The sequence below is a fragment of the Syngnathoides biaculeatus genome, chromosome 4 (genome assembly GCF_019802595.1).
Source record: "Syngnathoides biaculeatus isolate LvHL_M chromosome 4, ASM1980259v1, whole genome shotgun sequence".
In the NCBI taxonomy this organism is placed as follows: domain Eukaryota; kingdom Metazoa; phylum Chordata; class Actinopteri; order Syngnathiformes; family Syngnathidae; genus Syngnathoides; species Syngnathoides biaculeatus.
In genome coordinates, this window is record NC_084643.1 from 28,467,468 (window position 1) to 28,478,171 (window position 10,704).

The following is a 10,704-nucleotide window of genomic DNA, read 5'->3' on the forward strand; positions in this document are numbered from 1 at the left end:
TTTTTTTTTTAATGTAACTGTCAATATGAATCTGCAAACTTCCAGACAGAGTGAATTTTACTGCATCCATATGTAGAAACATGAAGCAACACATTTAGATTGTGATGTTTTCTTTGGTATACTTTTAATTATCGGAAAACATTGTTCAGGAGTTTCCAAAGAATGGGCAGTAGTGGTATAAAGTATGAGCAATACAGTATCTGTGGCCACACAAGGTGGCATTTCTGGTGTGGTGACAAAGCAACATCTAAAAAAATACCAGCTAAAATGGTTTTCTATTGGGATCATGAAATGTAAATCATTGAAAAATGAACATTTGGGTCATTTGCATTCTTTTGTGGAGATCATATAAGGGGTCTTCAAGGATTTTACTAATCCATGCTGAACTTAGTTTAAATATGAAGGAAGTATCCTTGGTGGAGGAACTAAGGTGAGATCATTGTTGATAAAAAAAAAAAATGACTGTCATGGGTATTTATATACTTTATGTAAACTATGTGTTTTAAAAACACTTTTTATTGCTTGATAATGGACAAATGTAAGTTGCAATGTTCTCTACTTTTTCGCTTCAAACGAGTTAAATTTCATCAAACCAAGTTTATGTTCTTGTTGGTTATAGTCCGTAGGTTTACAAAAATACTCAATGGGAATTTAAATGGAACCTCTCTTATACTCATCATTCATACTATTCCTGTATTGATAGTTGAATTAATAAAAAGTAGAAATATGTTCATTTATATGCTCAGTCCATGGGGGGAATCTCCCACAGGGTGTAATTCAAGCGAAGACCACCATTTGAGCATTTTTGTCTGTGTGTAACTTCCTCACATATTTGGAAAATGGCAGCAGGTATAGAAGGTGTCTTGAACAAAAATTAGTGTACAAGTGGACTCACGTTTGTCCAGTTTCATGATGTCGGACTCTCCTCCTAAATTTTTCCGTAGTGTGCATTTTTATTTTGATTTAAACTCGAGTTCCAAATGAAATAATTACTAACTAACACATGTACCATTGATTTATTCCAAAAAGGCATTTATTCCAATAAAGGCCTCCCTCCTAGAAGGCACCCTGCCATCTGCAGTTGGGTAAATAAATGCCCTACACCACTATTTGCGGAAATCTAGAATACTTCGTGTTTAGGTTCCAGTAGCACAGTTTAATATGTCCTATAGTGTTCAGGCCTCTGCTCTGCTGGCAGACCACACATCCACACGTCAGCTCTTTATTGTTCCTTCCACTGTGGTAATGGAAACAGTCAATGTGGCATGAAGGAAAGGAAGTGGTGGCCAAGACTGTGGCCCCGGGCCCTGGATGGTCCCTCAATGGTTGGCATCTCATTAGTCTCTCTTACTCAGACACAACCTGTCTCTCTCTCACTGACACACACACACACACACACACACACACAAAAAGCCGCACACGCCATTATGAGGTAGGAAAGCCACACTGTTGTGAAAACACACATCAACGCTGTATCCTTTCAAATGGAAGGAAATCCTGGACATGTCAAGCACATTTCGAAACATACTTGAGGTTTCTGAGAAATCGGGATCACCTCATCTAAGAGTAAGACGATGCTGCTTATATTAAGAAGTGGGTGGCCATATGGAATCCATTGCAGACCTGTGCATGCACATCCAAATCAAAGCAACTCAAGTCTGGGCGCGAACAAGAGTGATGTTTTTATATTGTTATCCTGGCTTAGGTAATGGCATGGGTATTTCATTCACACACACACACACAGAGGGTGCGGGTGGCATTGTTACAGCCTAAACACATTTTATTGGTATCATTTGGATACATGGTAACTTGAATTTAGCAGTTGGTCTGGTGATTTATTTACTTCAGCCACTAACACTGACAGGAGGACCTATCCTGTGTTTACCGTGAAAATTCAAACACCATCTCATGACGACGTGTCAACACACTATCGGGAAGTGTTTATTGCGGCATTCTCCACTTTCATACTTCCTAACTGTGGAAATGTAGATGTTATAGCAATAACTATGTGAGTGCCGCCGTTGATTGCTTTTAGGAGGTGTGTGTTTGTGCATCTGTGTGTGTGTACTTGCATGCCGCTGCGCTATCGGTCTTGGTCAGGTCCACACCCGGCTGCGTGTAAGTTTGTCTCCCCATGTTGTGTCAGCCTGTGTAATCAGGGTATTAATTATTAGCTGTTTGCTCTCCATCATCCCCCCTCCCCTGGGGCAGGGCACTGTGCCTGGCTGCCAAGGGCTTGCTCTGCATGTCTTATCCACCATAAATCTGCACAATTAACATCTATATAACCACCACAACAGTTTAAAACTAAGCACATCTCTTACGGTTGATTGATTGATAAAATGCAATGCGTGAATTGTGCGCAGTGAGAAACTTAATGAATTGCAACCTAATTCTGGCTTATAGATCAAAGAAAATCATAGCAATCCAAAAACAAATGTCCTCTAAGACAATGATTTCTGAAAGGTTGCACATGTACCATGAGTGCTACACGGGATCTCTCAGTGGAACACAAAACGGGTAATAATGGGAGGTAGCAGAAATGAAGATGTTGAGGTTCTCGCTCGGAGTGAGCAGGTTGGATAGGATTAGGAATGAGCTCGTTAGAGGGACAACCAATGTTGGATATTTTGGAGACGAGGTTGGAGGAAGCAGACTTCGATGGTTTGGACATGTCCAGAGGCGACAGGGTGAGTATATTGGTAGAAGGGTGCTGAGGATGGAGCTGCCAGGCAAAAGAGCGAGAGGAAGACAAAGAAAAGGTTGATGGATGCTGTGAGGGACCACATGAGGACAGTGGGTGCTAGAGAGGAAGATGCACGAGATAGGCTAAGATGGAAAAAGATGACACTCGGTAGCAACCCCTTATTAGGACAAGCCGAAAAGAAGAAGAAACGGTTGTTTTTGTTCCAACCCTGCTAAAGATACTAAGGGAACTTCACCCATCTCTCCATTTTCTTAGCTGCTTATCCTCGCAAGGGTCGCAGAAATGCTGGAGTCTATCCCGGCTGCCATCGGGCCAATCGCAAGACACATGCAGACGTCGTACTCCCAATCACACCTCAGGCCAATTTAGAGTCTCCAATTAATGCATGTTTTTGGGATGTGGGAGGAAACCGGAGCGCCCAGAGAAAACCCACACAAGCACGGGGAGAAATAATTAAATAAATAAATGAAACAATGCATCCCCATGGGCCTTGCTGAAATGGTGTGAGAAAAGATGTCTCACATTATCCAGGTGTCCTCGGGCAAGGCTGTGAATGAGACTCCACTCACCCTCATCCTATGTGTCCTTCTCCTGCACTGCCAGTGGCGTATGGCCATCATTCACAAATGCATGCCTGCTTGTGTTCATTTGTCTCCCTCGAAGGCCACTGTCGGCATCGCCCCTTCGGATGTACTTGTGAAATGAATTGTCTTAGAGAAAGTCACAGCATCTGGCAGCGATTGTGATGCCACAGGCAGTATGTGTGAGGCTTGGTGAGTGTGTCAAAAGGAGGACAGGACTGATTAACCCTGCTGGTCGTTGGGTGAAGACACAATCCACCCTGTTATCCACCTCCAAGACTGTATTCATGTTTACATATTGATGATTATTAATTTGAAAATTTTAAAGCTGTAATTTGGCAATTTTCACTGCGAATATAATTTCAGCAAAAAAACATTTGTTGTCAATTTACTGGATGGAAACAGATGATCTCTATGAATGGAAATCCAATGAAATCCAATAAAAATAAACAGATGTTTTTTTCACTGTTTTTTTGTTTGTTTGTTTTTGTTTTGTTTTTTTTGTAACAACAGCAGAATTTCTCAGAGGAGCAACATTTCACCATCCAGGATAGACGGGGATAGGGATGTGCCTGTCAATGGACTCAATACAAAAAAAATGTTTGTTTTCATCTTTGGAATCAGGAAAATAAATCATTTGTAGAGAGTCTGTTGTATTAATTAACAACTCCCAATTTTCCCCTGCGGTTCCCAACTGCTTTGAAGATTCCTCCACAATAGAGGGAGAGACTTAACCATGTATGCGTGGAGGGGGGGATGAAATCCCGTGATTGGATCACAATGCCACATGTTGGCTGATTGCAAGCACAGCAATTGTGTCGTAAAAGGCAAAAAATAAAAAATGGAAAAAAAAAACAAGCCTCTCGGGAATCTGTAGAGGAAAACGCTGCCAAACAGTGTTCACCATGGACTAGTAAAAGGAGATTTTTCTGCTTCGCTTGAAGATAGTGAGATGTTCTAATCCTCTGTTCATTGTCAGAGTTATGTTACACTGGCCAAGGATAATAGTGTGTTTGATGGCAATGGAGGGGGAAAAGGAGGTTTGCCAAAGAGGGCTTCATAAGTTAATGGGCCGGTTTTGATGCTGACAGTAAAATCTTGGCTACAGAGCCATGCGGAGCGCTATCTAATTCAACCATTTTGAAGATAATCTTAAAAGGGAACACAGAGGAATGACAACATGAAGAACAAGAGAGACGTCTAACAGCAAAGGTTTGATCAAGTCTTAAACCACATGGAATTATCACCAAGCTAAAGCAGATTTGTATTGAGGATGCATGATAGTTTGGACATTATTCTTCCAGGATAAATGTTACATAGCCTTGAGAGGGTGTCAAAAGTAAAACAAACTCAATGGTGGATTTCGCAGCTTCGCTGCTTGAAAAGCACCTCCTATTGGCTGGGTAATCTTTGATCCACTGGATGACATGTTGCCTGAGGTAAACATTGGCCCGGCACAACAACGAGCCAAAAAGAAAATGAGATCAAATTTTTTCAGCGAGCACTCTCATATGCAGGTGCCTGCTCGCGAATGCCAACCTTTACTCCAGCGAAGGAAAAGAACAAAACAGGAACTTCGTAGGTATTTTAAGAATAGTCTGTTAGTGCCAAACAACAGCCAAGCAGAGTGGGAACTTTAAATTCAAGAGCACCTTGCACTGAGAGTTGGGAGAGTGCAGTCCTCTTCCTGAAACACTGAGGAAGTGGGGTAAAATTTTGAAAGGATGCAAGGCAAGGCTGACCCTCACCTTTAGTGACCTAAGAGGAAAAAATACCCACGAAGAAAAGAGAATGAGCCCTACGATACAATTGTGCTGTTATAAGATGCTTGTGACAACTCTACCAAACATAATTAATGACCGAAACTTGCAGCAAAACATCACAAAGACAATGACAGGCCGGGGTTGAGGAGTGGCAAGGAGAAGAAGGTCGCATCTGAAATTGGAGCTAAGAATAGTCGCGTCTGCGATTGCGTGTACATACATGTGTTTCGTTTGTATGTGTGTGTGTGTGTGTGTGTGTGTGGGCGCACAAGTAAATGCTTATCCTACTCCCAGAGGGTATCTTCGAGGCTCCTTGGGTCTGTTTGAGAGCAGAGATGCAGCCAGGGAGCCACGAGCCATCAGCAGCCAGGTCAGATTAGGTTGCTGTCGTTGGCCTTTGCGCTGATAAACACAGCAATGAGTGGCACATCCCAACCACCACTTCACCCCGGTCATCCCACACTTGTCAGTCCTCCACCGGTCTGATAGGCTTTGACAGTTAAGTAAGAGATAAAGGGAAAGTCAGGGGTGTGTGCGTGTAGTTTAGTTGTAACAGATGAGGGTCAGAGAATGAAGGAAGAGCCCTTGGACAAAGGGGAAGGGGAAATTGACTGGCACATTAGCTGGTGTCTCCCTATCAGTGGGTTTAATGAGAAGAGACAAGAAATCTCTTGGTTGTGGGGATGACCATGGGAACACTGTGATGCAGGAGCAGGACTCAACTGTCCACACCAATTTGTTTTCTTTGTCTCAATGTCCTCTCTCGCTCTATTGTCTTAAACAGAACACACACTGTGCAAATTAAACCTGCTTCTCACTCCATTTATATAATTTGAAATACAAAAGTACAGGGTGACCTTGATTTGCTAGTGACCCACCCCGCACTTTTTTTGAGATATGACACATGTTTTTTGTTTGTTTGTTGTTTTGCTTTGACTTGCAAACAAATGTTTACAATATGAACGCGTAGGTGGTGGCAGTGAACGCAACTCATTTCACTACAAGCAGCAATAGTGAATAATTTAAAAAAAAAAGGTTTCTAGCTGTTAATTGCATCTCCCATTTGATGTTTACTGTCAACGTCAACATAAAACAAAAAGAATTACACATTGTGCAATCAAAACAAACACATAATTGCCTTAAGAGGGTCAGTTAGCCCAAGGCTAACACAATGAAAAACACCATAGACAGGCTACACAAATGGCAATGATGTTGTGGTGTTATAACACTTTAAGCAATGGATATTTGAACACACATGGGGCAGCCAATGTTAAAGGACAATGTAACAAAACACACAAACAAAAAAAAAAAAACAACTAATATTACAGCAACTCTCTGAGACATTTGTTCTCTTGTGTCTGTACTGTATGTTATGATATTACCCCCTTGTTGACATGTAAGTCTAGAGTCAAGCCCCAAGTGAAGACAAGGAAAACCCGAGTCAAGTAGCAAGTCCTACATTGAGTTTTGAGTCTTTTCTAAATTATTTTACTAGCAAAAATTTTTTTTTTCATTATACATATTTACTGTAATTTCCGGCCCCCAAAGCACACTGGATTATGAGCCACACCCACTACATTTGGAAAGGAAATACTATTTGGTACATACATAAACCCCACCTGTGCAAAAGGCGCAAGTGCCCACACTTACAAAGAAAGACGGTACACAGAAATAGTTTTCAAAGTTTTAATATCTTACCTTATCTTAACATATGGCACGAACTGGGCTGGTGAAAAAAAAAAAAAAAAAAAAAAAAAAACAGCTGATGCAGCTACACATTAGCAACACGGTAAAACAGCATTAACAGGGCCGGCTGAAAAAAAAACATACCTAAATCACTGACACACGGCAGTAACACAGCGCTAACAGAGCCGGTTAAAAAAAAAAAAAACATAGAGCTCAAAGTCACTTTCTCGGCACATATATTCCACCGGTGTCACTCTTACCTTTTCCGCTCGAGTGCCCCCTTGCGGCTGTTAGAAAAAATGCACAAATCACCCGCAAATCCGCATAAGTTGCGGCTTGTAGTAATTACAGTATTTTTAAACATTTTGTTTACACAATGGAACCTCGAAGTTGGAAAGATTCAAGGGTCGTACAATTCGGACGATGATGAAAAAAATCAGCATGAAAAATGCCTCTGAATTCGACACAATTCTTGGAGTCCAAAGACCCGCATTTTCCTCCTATCTATCCATCACACTACTGGCACCAGTCAATGCATTTCCAACTCTATCCCTAATCCCCCTAACCTGGTGCACATCCTTCCCATCACTATACCTCTGTCTGGCCAACCTGTATAGATATTTTTCTTCTTCTTCAGCCTCTTGTTTGGCCTTTGTCACCTCTACCTTCACCCTACATTACATCTCCATGTATTCTTTTCTCTTCTCCTCAATCCTGTGTCACACTTCTTGTTATCTAACCTCTTTCCTTGTATGATTTCCTGTACTTGGCAGTTCCACCACCAAGTCTCCGTCTCCTCTTTTGCTGCCTGTCTCTCTGATCAATTTGGCTACTGTGTTCCAGTCTTCTGGAAGCTCCTCCTGTCCACCGAGAGCTTGTCTCACCTCTTCCCGAAGAGCGGCACAACAAACTTCGTTTCCCAGCTTCCACCACATGGTTCGCCGCTCTGCCCTTCTGCTTAATCTTCCTCCTCACCACCAGATTCATTTTATACACATTCAGTAACCTCCTAGCCACACAGTCATTAACCTCCTGCAGATAACTTTGTTTGCACAAGATGTGATCCACCAGGGTGCTTCACCCTAATGTTTGGCAAAGACGGATGTCCTTCCTAATGCAACCATCTGCATTTATCCTGGCTTGGGACGGGCCTAGAATTTGCACAGGCTTTTGGGTAGGCCTATATCCCACTAGAATAGATCCAAAACCTGCAATGACCAGGAGTAAGATCCCAGCTCCACATTTATTCCCATCATAGCAACAGAGGTTATGTTATTCTGTCGTAATCAAACAGTCTTTGGCCCCTCATTATCTGCAAAAACTACAGAAAACGGATGAATATCACATGAAAATTTGGCAGAGATTTGCATACAAATGAAAGACTGTTTCTTTGGTTGGCAACAATTTGGAATGTATCTAGTGATCATGAGTGGAATAGCAACCTAACCAAATGGAGAAATCACAGGTAAGGAGTTGGAAATGCATTTGCAAATTCATGTTAGTTGACTTTTTTTTTCCTAATCATTTTTTTTGGTGGAAAATTCCTGAAACTCATTACTTTTTTTTTGTTTTTAACCAGACCTACCACCATATTCAGTTTCAATTATTCACAATGCTGCGCCTAGTCATTATCTGTCGTGAATAGTGAAAGTCTAAGTAAGTAAGTTTCTTTCGGCTTGTCCCGTTAGGGGTCGCCCCAGCATAACATCTCAGATGAACGCCCATATTTGTTTGGCACAGTTTTTACGCGGGATACTCTTCCTAACGCAACCCCTCTTGGGGAGTAGAAGCCCCAGTAAGATATGAACTCATGACCACTGGTTTACCAAACCAATGCTCTAACCACTGAGCTCTGGGGCCTAGGTCTACTATACTCCTAAAATCATAGAACACAACATTATATAGAATTCCCTGAATGGATACAAGACACCACGTAAAAAAACTGGAAAATGATTAAATAAAAATATGAAGTTGGAGATTGCAAACAGTTTCTGAAGGTTGCAGACACACACTTGCAGTTGCATTGCAAACAGTTACATCCAATCTTCTGGGAGGACAAGGTTTTGAAGTATGCCTGTGAAATTTTTTTGTCCATTTACCCAGAACAGCTTTTTTTAGGTCACTCATGTTGGGCTTGGCTTAGAATCTCTATTGGAGTTCATGCCAGAGGTCAAGAGGGTTGAGGTCAAGTTCTTCGAAAGCAAACTGATCCAAGCACCCATTCATGGATCTTATTTGTCGACTGGGCCCCAGAAAAGGGAACTTCCCCTAAATGATCACACAGCGTTCGAAGATGATTGTTCAAAATGTCTTATTATTCTGAATACCATCATCGTAGCGCATCTGAAATCCATATTTTATCTTTGAAAGCCTAGTTAAAAATAACAACAACAAAATTCCCCATCACTCAATTTTTGTTCATTTGAGGTTTTTACGGTGTTCACCTCGCACCCCAATTAGTATTAATACGAAGCTCATCACCTTTTCACACTCATCACTGATGATTAGCCTTGTGGAATAAGCGTGACAGAATTGTCTGCAAGATAGATGTATTGAGTCTGTCAACAAGTATCATTTCAGGCAGGATGAGGCCCATGTCAAACACTGACTTTCTCTTCAAACATTGGCGCATCTGCTAACACTCTTATTGAACTGGCAGCACAGGAGCGTAACCTACACCCCTCCCTTCACGTACCATAAATATGAAAATTGTATGCTTAAGAAATATTAACGTCACATTCAATCAATCATTATTTCCCAAGTGGAGGAAGGGGAGAATCCTATTTAAGGTGTAGCGGCATTAAGCGATTTTTGGCTATATGAATGTCTGGATGTACCTCTTCTAAAGTATGTCTAACAAGAAGAATCCTTTATTGCTTGTCAAAATATTTTGCTCATTTTCTCCTGAGGAAATGTTTTCACATCAGTTACCTCCGTCTCAGTAGGTTAGAGGGGGGACATTAGAAAAGCAATCATTGCCATCTACAGACAGTAATAAAAAACTACAACAGAAAAACTTGACTTCCATTTAAAAAGAAATTTTAGTATGCTGGCCCCCCTCGCAAAAAAGTACTCACCACCTGTCCTTATGTAGGAGTACAGATACTTGTGTAAAAAAAAAAAAAAAAAAAAAAAGTTTTATAAGTAGAAGGATTGATTCAACTCCTTTACTTAATCAAAAATGAAAAGTAACTTGTTCTTGTAGTAAAGATCTCCAGATCTATTACAACGCCATTGTTAATGCTCCCAGGTTCAAGTTGCGCTCCATAAATCACCTAGACCTCAATCCTCTTCGTGACCGTACTTTTTTGGATTTACGACGTTTTTACGTCATGTCATTGTCTACACGGGCTGAAAAAAAAGTAATGAGCCTATTTTAACCAAGTCAATCGAAAAGACGGATGTTTTAAAATGTAGGGAATTGAATGAAGAAATCTGACAAATAGAGAAATACTTTCTTCTTCTTTTCCTTTCGGCTTGTCCCGTTAGGGGTCACCACAGCGTAAATTTCAGATACCTAAAAAAATATATAAAGTACAAAGTAACACCGTAATTTACTTCATTACTTCCCTCAACAGCATGTAAATGGGAGAATTCTGTATTTACAAAAATTGAGTAACATAAAATAAGAATCTAAAGATTGAGGATTTAGCTACATTTTTCTTAATGTCATTTCTCTGTAATCATAAATTGTGCTTATTTAGTAATTTATTTACCTTCGTGTTATAGGTATGTTCCAATCTCAAATTTTAAATCCATTTCTAACAAAACTGTGATCTCAGTAATACATTACTGTGACTATACAGTATATAAAATATTTACAGTGTATTTGTTTTTATTTTTAGATATTTTAATGTATGGTATTTTATATTTATTTTTGTGCCTTATATGAAGTTTTCATGGTTTGAAACAGAAAAATATACACCTGTTATATTTGATATTAAAAACATTGAACAGGAAAGAGTGG